The sequence below is a fragment of the Carassius gibelio genome, chromosome A3 (assembly GCF_023724105.1).
Source record: "Carassius gibelio isolate Cgi1373 ecotype wild population from Czech Republic chromosome A3, carGib1.2-hapl.c, whole genome shotgun sequence".
NCBI lineage: Eukaryota > Metazoa > Chordata > Actinopteri > Cypriniformes > Cyprinidae > Carassius > Carassius gibelio.
The window spans coordinates 3819072-3833064 of NC_068373.1; the positions used below are offsets into that span (position 1 = coordinate 3819072).

The 13993-nt window shown below is 38.7% G+C and overlaps 17 pseudogenes; all 17 read left to right on the forward strand.

Annotated features, from left to right (window-relative positions):
• Positions 1 to 98: 98 nt before the first annotated feature.
• LOC127961062 (uncharacterized) lies at positions 99 to 217 on the forward strand (annotated as a pseudogene).
• A 221-nt stretch (positions 218 to 438) lies between these two features.
• LOC127957265 (uncharacterized) lies at positions 439 to 557 on the forward strand (annotated as a pseudogene).
• A 1386-nt stretch (positions 558 to 1943) lies between these two features.
• LOC127961069 (uncharacterized) lies at positions 1944 to 2062 on the forward strand (annotated as a pseudogene).
• Positions 2063 to 2416: 354 nt separating this feature from the next.
• Positions 2417 to 2535, forward strand: LOC127961075 (uncharacterized; annotated as a pseudogene).
• A 354-nt stretch (positions 2536 to 2889) lies between these two features.
• On the forward strand, positions 2890 to 3008 carry LOC127961079 (uncharacterized; annotated as a pseudogene).
• Positions 3009 to 3510: 502 nt separating this feature from the next.
• On the forward strand, positions 3511 to 3629 carry LOC127961084 (uncharacterized; annotated as a pseudogene).
• A 221-nt stretch (positions 3630 to 3850) lies between these two features.
• Positions 3851 to 3969, forward strand: LOC127959132 (uncharacterized; annotated as a pseudogene).
• A 1400-nt stretch (positions 3970 to 5369) lies between these two features.
• LOC127959138 (uncharacterized) lies at positions 5370 to 5488 on the forward strand (annotated as a pseudogene).
• A 1392-nt stretch (positions 5489 to 6880) lies between these two features.
• On the forward strand, positions 6881 to 6999 carry LOC127961089 (uncharacterized; annotated as a pseudogene).
• Positions 7000 to 7353: 354 nt separating this feature from the next.
• On the forward strand, positions 7354 to 7472 carry LOC127961094 (uncharacterized; annotated as a pseudogene).
• Positions 7473 to 7823: 351 nt separating this feature from the next.
• Positions 7824 to 7942, forward strand: LOC127961107 (uncharacterized; annotated as a pseudogene).
• A 221-nt stretch (positions 7943 to 8163) lies between these two features.
• Positions 8164 to 8282, forward strand: LOC127959142 (uncharacterized; annotated as a pseudogene).
• A 1394-nt stretch (positions 8283 to 9676) lies between these two features.
• Positions 9677 to 9795, forward strand: LOC127959147 (uncharacterized; annotated as a pseudogene).
• Positions 9796 to 10163: 368 nt separating this feature from the next.
• Positions 10164 to 10282, forward strand: LOC127957270 (uncharacterized; annotated as a pseudogene).
• A 1404-nt stretch (positions 10283 to 11686) lies between these two features.
• Positions 11687 to 11805, forward strand: LOC127957276 (uncharacterized; annotated as a pseudogene).
• A 354-nt stretch (positions 11806 to 12159) lies between these two features.
• Positions 12160 to 12278, forward strand: LOC127959152 (uncharacterized; annotated as a pseudogene).
• Positions 12279 to 12646: 368 nt separating this feature from the next.
• Positions 12647 to 12765, forward strand: LOC127958350 (uncharacterized; annotated as a pseudogene).
• The last annotated feature ends 1228 nt before the right edge of the window (positions 12766 to 13993 follow it).

A 13993-nucleotide genomic window follows, 5' to 3' on the forward strand; every position in this document is an offset into this window, starting at 1 on the left:
CGCCTGGGAATACCAGGTGCTTTAAGCTTTAGGGTTTTCTTTCCTACTTATATTAGATTGGCTGATCTTTAAATAGCTCTCTCTTTGCAGCAGTCTTCGCTTATGGCCATACCACCCTGTCTATGCCAGATCATGTCTGAGCTCGGAAGCTAAGCAGGTTTGGGCCTGGTTAGTAATTGGATGGGAGACCCCCTGGTAATACCAGTTGCTTTAAGATTTTTGTAAATTTTTCACAAATTATATAATAATCTTGAAAAAAAAAAGAGTCAATGCCCATTCTTTGAATCTTAGCAGTCATGGACCTGTTTAGTGTCTGGATGGGAGACCGCCTCGGAATACCAGGTGCTTTAAGCTTTAGGGTTTTCTTTCCTACTTATATAATGTACCGGCGATTAGATTGACTGATCTTTAAATAGCTCTCTCTTTGCAGCAGTCTTCGCTTATGGCCATACCACCCTGGCTATGCCAGATCATGTCTGAGCTCGGAAGCTAAGCAGGTTTGGGCCTGGTTAGTAATTGGATGGGAGACCCCCTGGTAATACCAGTTGCTTTAAGATTTTTGTAAATTTTTCACAAATTATATAATAATCTTGAAAAAAAAAAGAGTGAATGCCCATTCTTTGAATCTTAGCAGTCATTGACCTGTGTAGTGTTTGGATGGGAGACCCCCTGTTAATACCAGGTGCTCTAATATTATTGGAAATTTATTACTAATTATATAATAATCTTAAAAAAAAAGAGCCAATGCCCGATCTCTTAATCTTAGCAGGTATTGGCCTGGTTAGTGCTTGGATGGGAGACCGCCTCGGAATACCAGGTGCTGTAAGCTTTTGGATTTTCATTCCTACTTATATAATGTATGGGCGATTTGATTGGCTGATCTTTAAATAGTCTTCTCTTTGCAGTATCCTTCGCTTGCGACCGTAACAACCTGGCTATGCCTGATCTCGTCTGCTCTCGGAAGCTAAGCAGGTTTGGTCCTGTATAATGTACCGGCGATTAGATTTGCTGATCTTTAAATAGCTCTCTCTTTGCAGCAGTCTTCGCTTATGGCCATTCCACCCTGGCTATGCCAGATCATGTCTGAGCTCGGAAACTAAGCAGGTTTCGGCCTGGTTAGTAATTGGATGGCAGACCCCCTGGTAATACCAGTTGCTTTAAGATTTTGGGAAATTTTTCACAAATTATATAATAATCTTGCAAGAAAAAAAGAAAGGAGTCAATGCCCCATATCTGAATCTTAGCAGGTATGGGCCTGGTTAGTAATTGGATGGGAGACACCCTGGTAATACCAGTTGCTTTAAGATTTTTGGAAATTTTTCACAAATTATATAATAATCTTGAAAAAAAAAAAAAAGTCAATGCCCGATCTCTGAATAATAGCAGGTTTTGCCTGGTTAGTACTTGGATGGAAGACGGCCGGGAAATACCAGTTGCTGTAATATTTTTGGCAATTTTTACTAATTACATAATAATCTTGCAACAAAAAAAAAAAAGAGTAAATGCCCAATCTTTGAATCTTAGGAGGTATGGACCTGTTTAGTGCTTGGATGGGAGACCGCCTCGGAATACCAGTTGCTGTAATATTTTTGGAAATTTGTACTAATTATATAATTATCTTGAAACAAAAAGAGTCAATGCCCAATCTTTGAATCTTAGCAGCTATGGACCTGTTTAGTGTTTGGATGGGAGACCGCCTCGGAAAACCAGGTGCTCTAATATTATTGGAAATTCATTACTAATTATATAATAATCTTTAAAAAAAAAAAAAAAAAAAAAAAAGAGTCAATGCCCGATCTCTTAATCTTAGCAGGTATTGGCCTGGTTAGTGCTTGGATGGGAGACCGCCTGGGAATACCAGGTGCTTTAAGCTTTAGGGTTTTCTTTCCTACTTATATTAGATTGGCTGATCTTTAAATAGCTCTCTCTTTGCAGCAGTCTTCGCTTATGGCCATACCACCCTGTCTATGCCAGATCATGTCTGAGCTCGGAAGCTAAGCAGGTTTGGGCCTGGTTAGTAATTGGATGGGAGACCCCCTGGTAATACCAGTTGCTTTAAGATTTTTGTAAATTTTTCACAAATTATATAATAATCTTGAAAAAAAAAAGAGTCAATGCCCATTCTTTGAATCTTAGCAGTCATGGACCTGTTTAGTGTCTGGATGGGAGACCGCCTCGGAATACCAGGTGCTCTAATATTATTGGAAATTTATTACTAATTATATAATAATCTTAAAAAAAAAAAAAAAAAAAAAGAGTCAATGCCCGATCTCTTAATCTTAGCAGGTATTGGCCTGGTTAGTGCTTGGATGGGAGACCGCCTGGGAATACCAGGTGCTTTAAGCTTTAGGGTTTTCTTTCCTACTTATATTAGATTGGCTGATCTTTAAATAGCTCTCTCTTTGCAGCAGTCTTCGCTTATGGCCATACCACCCTGTCTATGCCAGATCATGTCTGAGCTCGGAAGCTAAGCAGGTTTGGGCCTGGTTAGTAATTGGATGGGAGACCCCCTGGTAATACCAGTTGCTTTAAGATTTTTGTAAATTTTTCACAAATTATATAATAATCTTGAAAAAAAAAAGAGTCAATGCCCATTCTTTGAATCTTAGCAGTCATGGACCTGTTTAGTGTCTGGATGGGAGACCGCCTCGGAATACCAGGTGCTCTAATATTATTGGAAATTTATTACTAATTATATAATAATCTTAAAAAAAAAAAAAAAAAAAAAGAGTCAATGCCCGATCTCTTAATCTTAGCAGGTATTGGCCTGGTTAGTGCTTGGATGGGAGACCGCCTGGGAATACCAGGTGCTTTAAGCTTTAGGGTTTTCTTTCCTACTTATATTAGATTGGCTGATCTTTAAATAGCTCTCTCTTTGCAGCAGTCTTCGCTTATGGCCATACCACCCTGTCTATGCCAGATCATGTCTGAGCTCGGAAGCTAAGCAGGTTTGGGCCTGGTTAGTAATTGGATGGGAGACCCCCTGGTAATACCAGTTGCTTTAAGATTTTTGTAAATTTTTCACAAATTATATAATAATCTTGAAAAAAAAAAGAGTCAATATGCCAGATCATGTCTGAGCTCGGAAGCTAAGCAGGTTTGGGCCTGGTTAGTAATTGGATGGGAGACCCCCTGGTAATACCAGTTGCTTTAAGATTTTTGTAAATTTTTCACAAATTATATAATAATCTTGAAAAAAAAAAGAGTCAATGCCCATTCTTTGAATCTTAGCAGTCATGGACCTGTTTAGTGTCTGGATGGGAGACCGCCTCGGAATACCAGGTGCTCTAATATTATTGGAAATTTATTACTAATTATATAATAATCTTAAAAAAAAAAAAAAAAAAAAGAGTCAATGCCCGATCTCTTAATCTTAGCAGGTATTGGCCTGGTTAGTGCTTGGATGGGAGACCGCCTGGGAATACCAGGTGCTTTAAGCTTTAGGGTTTTCTTTCCTACTTATATTAGATTGGCTGATCTTTAAATAGCTCTCTCTTTGCAGCAGTCTTCGCTTATGGCCATACCACCCTGTCTATGCCAGATCATGTCTGAGCTCGGAAGCTAAGCAGGTTTGGGCCTGGTTAGTAATTGGATGGGAGACCCCCTGGTAATACCAGTTGCTTTAAGATTTTTGTAAATTTTTCACAAATTATATAATAATCTTGAAAAAAAAAAGAGTCAATGCCCATTCTTTGAATCTTAGCAGTCATGGACCTGTTTAGTGTCTGGATGGGAGACCGCCTCGGAATACCAGGTGCTTTAAGCTTTAGGGTTTTCTTTCCTACTTATATAATGTACCGGCGATTAGATTGACTGATCTTTAAATAGCTCTCTCTTTGCAGCAGTCTTCGCTTATGGCCATACCACCCTGGCTATGCCAGATCATGTCTGAGCTCGGAAGCTAAGCAGGTTTGGGCCTGGTTAGTAATTGGATGGGAGACCCCCTGGTAATACCAGTTGCTCTAAGATTTTTGTAAATTTTTCACAAATTATATAATAATCTTGAAAAAAAAAAGAGTCAATGCCCATTCTTTGAATCTTAGCAGTCATGGACCTGTTTAGTGTCTGGATGGGAGACCGCCTGGTAATACCAGGTGCTCTAATATTATTGGAAATTTATTACTAATTATATAATAATCTTAAAAAAAAAGAGCCAATGCCCGATCTCTTAATCTTAGCAGGTATTGGCCTGGTTAGTGCTTGGATGGGAGACCGCCTCGGAATACCAGGTGCTGTAAGCTTTTGGATTTTCATTCCTACTTATATAATGTATGGGCGATTTGATTGGCTGATCTTTAAATAGTCTTCTCTTTGCAGTATCCTTCGCTTGCGACCGTAACAACCTGGCTATGCCTGATCTCGTCTGCTCTCGGAAGCTAAGCAGGTTTGGTCCTGTATAATGTACCGGCGATTAGATTGGCTGATCTTTAAATAGCTCTCTCTTTGCAGCAGTCTTCGCTTATGGCCATTCCACCCTGGCTATGCCAGATCATGTCTGAGCTCGGAAACTAAGCAGGTTTCGGCCTGGTTAGTAATTGGATGGCAGACCCCCTGGTAATACCAGTTGCTTTAAGATTTTTGGAAATTTTTCACAAATTATATAATAATCTTGCAAGAAAAAAAGAAAGGAGTCAATGCCCCATATCTGAATCTTAGCAGGTATGGGCCTGGTTAGTAATTGGATGGGAGACACCCTGGTAATACCAGTTGCTTTAAGATTTTTGGAAATTTTTCACAAATTATATAATAATCTTGAAAAAAAAAAAAAGTCAATGCCCGATCTCTGAATAATAGCAGGTTTTGCCTGGTTAGTACTTGGATGGAAGACGGCCGGGAAATACCAGTTGCTGTAATATTTTTGGCAATTTTTACTAATTACATAATAATCTTGCAACAAAAAAAAAAAAAGAGTAAATGCCCAATCTTTGAATCTAAGGAGGTATGGACCTGTTTAGTGCTTGGATGGGAGACCGCCTCAGAATACCAGTTGCTGTAATATTTTTGGAAATTTGTACTAATTATATAATTATCTTGAAACAAAAAGAGTCAATGCCCAATCTTTGAATCTTAGCAGCTATGGACCTGTTTAGTGTTTGGATGGGAGACCGCCTCGGAAAACCAGGTGCTCTAATATTATTGGAAATTCATTACTAATTATATAATAATCTTTAAAAAAAAAAAAAAAAAAAAAAAAAAGTCAATGCCCGATCTCTTAATCTTAGCAGGTATTGGCCTGGTTAGTGCTTGGATGGGAGACCGCCTGGGAATACCAGGTGCTTTAAGCTTTAGGGTTTTCTTTCCTACTTATATAATGTACCGGCGATTAGATTGGCTGATCTTTAAATAGCTCTCTCTTTGCAGCAGTCTTCGCTTATGGCCATACCACCCTGGCTATGCCAGATCATGTCTGAGCTCGGAAGCTAAGCAGGTTTGGGCCTGGTTAGTAATTGGATGGGAGACCCCCTGGTAATACCAGTTGCTCTAAGATTTTTGTAAATTTTTCACAAATTATATAATAATCTTGAAAAAAAAAAGAGTCAATGCCCATTCTTTGAATCTTAGCAGTCATGGACCTGTTTAGTGTCTGGATGGGAGACCGCCTCGGAATACCAGGTGCTCTAATATTATTGGAAATTTATTACTAATTATATAATAATCTTAAAAAAAGAGCCAATGCCCGATCTCTTAATCTTAGCAGGTATTGGCCTGGTTAGTGCTTGGATGGGAGACCGCCTCGGAATACCAGGTGCTGTAAGCTTTTGGATTTTCATTCCTACTTATATAATGTATTGGCGATTTGATTGGCTGATCTTTAAATAGTCTTCTCTTTGCAGTATCCTTCGCTTGCGACCGTAACAACCTGGCTATGCCTGATCTCGTCTGCTCTCGGAAGCTAAGCAGGTTTGGTCCTGTATAATGTACCGGCGATTAGATTGGCTGATCTTTAAATAGCTCTCTCTTTGCAGCAGTCTTCGCTTATGGCCATTCCATGGCTATTATGGCTATGCCAGATCATGTCTGAGCTCGGAAACTAAGCAGGTTTCGGCCTGGTTAGTAATTGGATGGCAGACCCCCTGGTAATACCAGTTGCTTTAAGATTTTTGGAAATTTTTCACAAATTATATAATAATCTTGCAAGAAAAAAAGAAAGGAGTCAATGCCCCATATCTGAATCTTAGCAGGTATGGGCCTGGTTAGTAATTGGATGGGAGACACCCTGGTAATACCAGTTGCTTTAAGATTTTTGGAAATTTTTCACAAATTATATAATAATCTTGAAAAAAAAAAAAAAAAGTCAATGCCCGATCTCTGAATAATAGCAGGTTTTGCCTGGTTAGTACTTGGATGGAAGACGGCCGGGAAATACCAGTTGCTGTAATATTTTTGGCAATTTTTACTAATTACATAATAATCTTGCAACAAAAAAAAAAAAAAATAAAGAGTAAATGCCCAATCTTTGAATCTTAGGAGGTATGGACCTGTTTAGTGCATGGATGGGAGACCGCCTCGGAATACCAGTTGCTGTAATATTTTTGGAAATTTGTACTAATTATATAATTATCTTGAAACAAAAAGAGTCAATGCCCAATCTTTGAATCTTAGCAGCTATGGACCTGTTTAGTGTTTGGATGGGAGACCGCCTCGGAAAACCAGGTGCTCTAATATTATTGGAAATTTATTACTAATTATATAATAATCTTTAAAAAAAAAAAAAAAAAGAGTCAATGCCCGATCTCTTAATCTTAGCAGGTATTGGCCTGGTTAGTGCTTGGATGGGAGACCGCCTGGGAATACCAGGTGCTTTAAGCTTTAGGGTTTTCTTTCCTACTTATATTAGATTGGCTGATCTTTAAATAGCTCTCTCTTTGCAGCAGTCTTCGCTTATGGCCATACCACCCTGTCTATGCCAGATCATGTCTGAGCTCGGAAGCTAAGCAGGTTTGGGCCTGGTTAGTAATTGGATGGGAGACCCCCTGGTAATACCAGTTGCTTTAAGATTTTTGTAAATTTTTCACAAATTATATAATAATCTTGAAAAAAAAAAGAGTCAATGCCCATTCTTTGAATCTTAGCAGTCATGGACCTGTTTAGTGTCTGGATGGGAGACCGCCTCGGAATACCAGGTGCTCTAATATTATTGGAAATTTATTACTAATTATATAATAATCTTAAAAAAAAAAAAAAAAAAAAAGAGTCAATGCCCGATCTCTTAATCTTAGCAGGTATTGGCCTGGTTAGTGCTTGGATGGGAGACCGCCTGGGAATACCAGGTGCTTTAAGCTTTAGGGTTTTCTTTCCTACTTATATTAGATTGGCTGATCTTTAAATAGCTCTCTCTTTGCAGCAGTCTTCGCTTATGGCCATACCACCCTGTCTATGCCAGATCATGTCTGAGCTCGGAAGCTAAGCAGGTTTGGGCCTGGTTAGTAATTGGATGGGAGACCCCCTGGTAATACCAGTTGCTTTAAGATTTTTGTAAATTTTTCACAAATTATATAATAATCTTGAAAAAAAAGAGTCAATGCCCATTCTTTGAATCTTAGCAGTCATGGACCTGTTTAGTGTCTGGATGGGAGACCGCCTCGGAATACCAGGTGCTCTAATATTATTGGAAATTTATTACTAATTATATAATAATCTTAAAAAAAAAAAAAAAAAAAAGAGTCAATGCCCGATCTCTTAATCTTAGCAGGTATTGGCCTGGTTAGTGCTTGGATGGGAGACCGCCTGGGAATACCAGGTGCTTTAAGCTTTAGGGTTTTCTTTCCTACTTATATTAGATTGGCTGATCTTTAAATAGCTCTCTCTTTGCAGCAGTCTTCGCTTATGGCCATACCACCCTGTCTATGCCAGATCATGTCTGAGCTCGGAAGCTAAGCAGGTTTGGGCCTGGTTAGTAATTGGATGGGAGACCCCCTGGTAATACCAGTTGCTTTAAGATTTTTGTAAATTTTTCACAAATTATATAATAATCTTGAAAAAAAAAAGAGTCAATGCCCATTCTTTGAATCTTAGCAGTCATGGACCTGTTTAGTGTCTGGATGGGAGACCGCCTCGGAATACCAGGTGCTTTAAGCTTTAGGGTTTTCTTTCCTACTTATATAATGTACCGGCGATTAGATTGACTGATCTTTAAATAGCTCTCTCTTTGCAGCAGTCTTCGCTTATGGCCATACCACCCTGGCTATGCCAGATCATGTCTGAGCTCGGAAGCTAAGCAGGTTTGGGCCTGGTTAGTAATTGGATGGGAGACCCCCTGGTAATACCAGTTGCTCTAAGATTTTTGTAAATTTTTCACAAATTATATAATAATCTTGAAAAAAAAAAGAGTCAATGCCCATTCTTTGAATCTTAGCAGTCATGGACCTGTTTAGTGTCTGGATGGGAGACCGCCTGGTAATACCAGGTGCTCTAATATTATTGGAAATTTATTACTAATTATATAATAATCTTAAAAAAAAAAGAGCCAATGCCCGATCTCTTAATCTTAGCAGGTATTGGCCTGGTTAGTGCTTGGATGGGAGACCGCCTCGGAATACCAGGTGCTGTAAGCTTTTGGATTTTCATTCCTACTTATATAATGTATGGGCGATTTGATTGGCTGATCTTTAAATAGTCTTCTCTTTGCAGTATCCTTCGCTTGCGACCGTAACAACCTGGCTATGCCTGATCTCGTCTGCTCTCGGAAGCTAAGCAGGTTTGGTCCTGTATAATGTACCGGCGATTAGATTGGCTGATCTTTAAATAGCTCTCTCTTTGCAGCAGTCTTCGCTTATGGCCATTCCACCCTGGCTATGCCAGATCATGTCTGAGCTCGGAAACTAAGCAGGTTTCGGCCTGGTTAGTAATTGGATGGCAGACCCCCTGGTAATACCAGTTGCTTTAAGATTTTTGGAAATTTTTCACAAATTATATAATAATCTTGCAAGAAAAAAAGAAAGGAGTCAATGCCCCATATCTGAATCTTAGCAGGTATGGGCCTGGTTAGTAATTGGATGGGAGACACCCTGGTAATACCAGTTGCTTTAAGATTTTTGGAAATTTTTCACAAATTATATAATAATCTTGAAAAAAAAAAAAAGTCAATGCCCGATCTCTGAATAATAGCAGGTTTTGCCTGGTTAGTACTTGGATGGAAGACGGCCGGGAAATACCAGTTGCTGTAATATTTTTGGCAATTTTTACTAATTACATAATAATCTTGCAACAAAAAAAAAAAAAAAGAGTAAATGCCCAATCTTTGAATCTAAGGAGGTATGGACCTGTTTAGTGCTTGGATGGGAGACCGCCTCAGAATACCAGTTGCTGTAATATTTTTGGAAATTTGTACTAATTATATAATTATCTTGAAACAAAAAGAGTCAATGCCCAATCTTTGAATCTTAGCAGCTATGGACCTGTTTAGTGTTTGGATGGGAGACCGCCTCGGAAAACCAGGTGCTCTAATATTATTGGAAATTCATTACTAATTATATAATAATCTTTAAAAAAAAAAAAAAAAAGTCAATGCCCGATCTCTTAATCTTAGCAGGTATTGGCCTGGTTAGTGCTTGGATGGGAGACCGCCTGGGAATACCAGGTGCTTTAAGCTTTAGGGTTTTCTTTCCTACTTATATAATGTACCGGCGATTAGATTGGCTGATCTTTAAATAGCTCTCTCTTTGCAGCAGTCTTCGCTTATGGCCATACCACCCTGGCTATGCCAGATCATGTCTGAGCTCGGAAGCTAAGCAGGTTTGGGCCTGGTTAGTAATTGGATGGGAGACCCCCTGGTAATACCAGTTGCTCTAAGATTTTTGTAAATTTTTCACAAATTATATAATAATCTTGAAAAAAAAAAGAGTCAATGCCCATTCTTTGAATCTTAGCAGTCATGGACCTGTTTAGTGTCTGGATGGGAGACCGCCTCGGAATACCAGGTGCTCTAATATTATTGGAAATTTATTACTAATTATATAATAATCTTAAAAAAAAAAAAAAAAAAAAAGAGTCAATGCCCGATCTCTTAATCTTAGCAGGTATTGGCCTGGTTAGTGCTTGGATGGGAGACCGCCTGGGAATACCAGGTGCTTTAAGCTTTAGGGTTTTCTTTCCTACTTATATAATGTACCGGCGATTAGATTGACTGATCTTTAAATAGCTCTCTCTTTGCAGCAGTCTTCGCTTATGGCCATACCACCCTGGCTATGCCAGATCATGTCTGAGCTCGGAAGCTAAGCAGGTTTGGGCCTGGTTAGTAATTGGATGGGAGACCCCCTGGTAATACCAGTTGCTTTAAGATTTTTGTAAATTTTTCACAAATTATATAATAATCTTGAAAAAAAAAAGAGTGAATGCCCAATCTTTGAATCTTAGCAGTCATTGACCTGTGTAGTGTTTGGATGGGAGACCCCCTGGTAATACCAGGTGCTCTAATATTATTGGAAATGTATTACTAATTATATAATAATCTTAAAAAAAAGAGCCAATGCCCGATCTCTTAATCTTAGCAGGTATTGGCCTGGTTAGTGCTTGGATGGGAGACCGCCTCGGAATACCAGGTGCTGTAAGCTTTTGGATTTTCATTCCTACTTATATAATGTATGGGCGATTTGATTGGCTGATCTTTAAATAGTCTTCTCTTTGCAGTATCCTTCGCTTGCGACCGTAACAACCTGGCTATGCCTGATCTCGTCTGCTCTCGGAAGCTAAGCAGGTTTGGTCCTGTATAATGTACCGGCGATTAGATTGGCTGATCTTTAAATAGCTCTCTCTTTGCAGCAGTCTTCGCTTATGGCCATTCCACCCTGGCTATGCCAGATCATGTCTGAGCTCGGAAACTAAGCAGGTTTCGGCCTGGTTAGTAATTGGATGGCAGACCCCATGGTAATACCAGTTGCTTTAAGATTTTTGGAAATTTTTCACAAATTATATAATAATCTTGCAAGAAAAAAAGAAAGGAGTCAATGCCCCATATCTGAATCTTAGCAGGTATGGGCCTGGTTAGTAATTGGATGGGAGACACCCTGGTAATACCAGTTGCTTTAAGATTTTTGGAAATTTTTCACAAATTATATAATAATCTTGAAAAAAAAAAAAAAAGTCAATGCCCGATCTCTGAATAATAGCAGGTTTTGCCTGGTTAGTACTTGGATGGAAGACGGCCGGGAAATACCAGTTGCTGTAATATTTTTGGCAATTTTTACTAATTACATAATAATCTTGCAACAAAAAAAAAAAAAAAGAGTAAATGCCCAATCTTTGAATCTTAGGAGGTATGGACCTGTTTAGTGCTTGGATGGGAGACCGCCTCAGAATACCAGTTGCTGTAATATTTTTGGAAATTTGTACTAATTATATAATTATCTTGAAACAAAAAGAGTCAATGCCCAATCTTTGAATCTTAGCAGCTATGGACCTGTTTAGTGTTTGGATGGGAGACCGCCTCGGAAAACCAGGTGCTCTAATATTATTGGAAATTCATTACTAATTATATAATAATCTTTAAAAAAAAAAAAAAAAAAAAAAAAAAAGTCAATGCCCGATCTCTTAATCTTAGCAGGTATTGGCCTGGTTAGTGCTTGGATGGGAGACCGCCTGGGAATACCAGGTGCTTTAAGCTTTAGGGTTTTCTTTCCTACTTATATAATGTACCGGCGATTAGATTGGCTGATCTTTAAATAGCTCTCTCTTTGCAGCAGTCTTCGCTTATGGCCATACCACCCTGGCTATGCCAGATCATGTCTGAGCTCGGAAGCTAAGCAGGTTTGGGCCTGGTTAGTAATTGGATGGGAGACCCCCTGGTAATACCAGTTGCTTTAAGATTTTTGTAAATTTTTCACAAATTATATAATAATCTTGAAAAAAAAAAGAGTGAATGCCCAATCTTTGAATCTTAGCAGTCATTGACCTGTGTAGTGTTTGGATGGGAGACCCCCTGGTAATACCAGGTGCTCTAATATTATTGGAAATTTATTACTAATTATATAATAATCTTAAAAAAAGAGCCAATGCCCGATCTCTTAATCTTAGCAGGTATTGGCCTGGTTAGTGCTTGGATGGGAGACCGCCTGGGAATACCAGGTGCTTTAAGCTTTAGGGTTTTCTTTCCTACTTATATAATGTACCGGCGATTAGATTGACTGATCTTTAAATAGCTCTCTCTTTGCAGCAGTCTTCGCTTATGGCCATACCACCCTGGCTATGCCAGATCATGTCTGAGCTCGGAAGCTAAGCAGGTTTGGGCCTGGTTAGTAATTGGATGGGAGACCCCCTGGTAATACCAGTTGCTCTAAGATTTTTGTAAATTTTTCACAAATTATATAATAATCTTGAAAAAAAAAAGAGTCAATGCCCATTCTTTGAATCTTAGCAGTCATGGACCTGTTTAGTGTCTGGATGGGAGACCGCCTCGGAATACCAGGTGCTCTAATATTATTGGAAATGTATTACTAATTATATAATAATCTTAAAAAAAAAAAAAAAAAAAAAGAGTCAATGCCCGATCTCTTAATCTTAGCAGGTATTGGCCTGGTTAGTGCTTGGATGGGAGACCGCCTGGGAATACCAGGTGCTTTAAGCTTTAGGGTTTTCTTTCCTACTTATATAATGTACCGGCGATTAGATTGACTGATCTTTAAATAGCTCTCTCTTTGCAGCAGTCTTCGCTTATGGCCATACCACCCTGGCTATGCCAGATCATGTCTGAGCTCGGAAGCTAAGCAGGTTTGGGCCTGATTAGTAATTGGATGGGAGACCCCCTGGTAATACCAGTTGCTTTAAGATTTTTGTAAATTTTTCACAAATTATATAATAATCTTGAAAAAAAAAAGAGTGAATGCCCAATCTTTGAATCTTAGCAGTCATTGACCTGTGTAGTGTTTGGATGGGAGACCCCCTGGTAATACCAGGTGCTCTAATATTATTGGAAATTTATTACTAATTATATAATAATCTTAAAAAAAAGAGCCAATGCCCGATCTCTTAATCTTAGCAGGTATTGGCCTGGTTAGTGCTTGGATGGGAGACCGCCTCGGAATACCAGGTGCTGTAAGCTTTTGGATTTTCATTCCTACTTATATAATGTATTGGCGATTTGATTGGCTGATCTTTAAATAGTCTTCTCTTTGCAGTATCCTTCGCTTGCGACCGTAACAACCTGGCTATGCCTGATCTCGTCTGCTCTCGGAAGCTAAGCAGGTTTGGTCCTGTATAATGTACCGGCGATTAGATTGGCTGATCTTTAAATAGCTCTCTCTTTGCAGCAGTCTTCGCTTATGGCCATTCCACCCTGGCTATGCCAGATCATGTCTGAGCTCGGAAACTAAGCAGGTTTCGGCCTGGTTAGTAATTGGATGGCAGACCCCCTGGTAATACCAGTTGCTTTAAGATTTTTGGAAATTTTTTACAAATTATATAATAATCTTGCAAGAAAAAAAGAAAGGAGTCAATGCCCCATATCTGAATCTTAGCAGGTATGGGCCTGGTTAGTAATTGGATGGGAGACACCCTGGTAATACCAGTTGCTTTAAGATTTTTGGAAATTTTTCACAAATTATATAATAATCTTGAAAAAAAAAAAAAAGTCAATGCCCGATCTCTGAATAATAGCAGGTTTTGCCTGGTTAGTACTTGGATGGAAGACGGCCGGGAAATACCAGTTGCTGTAATATTTTTGGCAATTTTTACTAATTACATAATAATCTTGCAACAAAAAAAAAAAAAAAAAAGAGTAAATGCCCAATCTTTGAATCTTAGGAGGTATGGACCTGTTTAGTGCATGGATGGGAGACCGCCTCGGAATACCAGTTGCTGTAATATTTTTGGAAATTTGTACTAATTATATAATTATCTTGAAACAAAAAGAGTCAATGCCCAATCTTTGAATCTTAGCAGCTATGGACCTGTTTAGTGTTTGGATGGGAGACCGCCTCGGAAAACCAGGTGCTCTAATATTATTGGAAATTCATTACTAATTATATAATAATCTTTAAAAAAAAAAAAAAAAAAAAAA